This window comes from Arachis ipaensis, chromosome B06 (assembly GCF_000816755.2).
Source record: "Arachis ipaensis cultivar K30076 chromosome B06, Araip1.1, whole genome shotgun sequence".
Lineage (NCBI taxonomy): Eukaryota > Viridiplantae > Streptophyta > Magnoliopsida > Fabales > Fabaceae > Arachis > Arachis ipaensis.
Genome location: NC_029790.2, coordinates 133,235,714 through 133,236,144, shown reverse-complemented (window position 1 = coordinate 133,236,144; position 431 = coordinate 133,235,714).

The following is a 431-nucleotide window of genomic DNA, read 5'->3' as shown; positions in this document are numbered from 1 at the left end:
TACTCATCTTTTTTATTATTTTATGTATTTAATATATTAAAAATATAAAATATTATTTTTAAAATATTATTTTTAAAACATAAATGAATAAAATCGTTATTATTAAGTCAAGCCTAAAAGTCTCCAAAAGCCAACAACTAGCCGTCACGTTACATAAATCAAAGTATCTAACCTCATTTTTTGTCGCACTGTAACGGACCCATCATATGACTCCACGTGTTTCTCGAGATGTGGATATTTCCATTAAAAACCAAATAAAAATTCTAACATCGATGATCGAGATCCTTTGAGGCTCCACCTACATCCGGTACCACCCAAATACTACTCCTTATTTGGAATATTTTAATAAAAAATGAACAAAATCCACAAATAAACTTATAACTAACACCATGCTATATTTATACAATGAAATCTAACTATCTAAGATACCT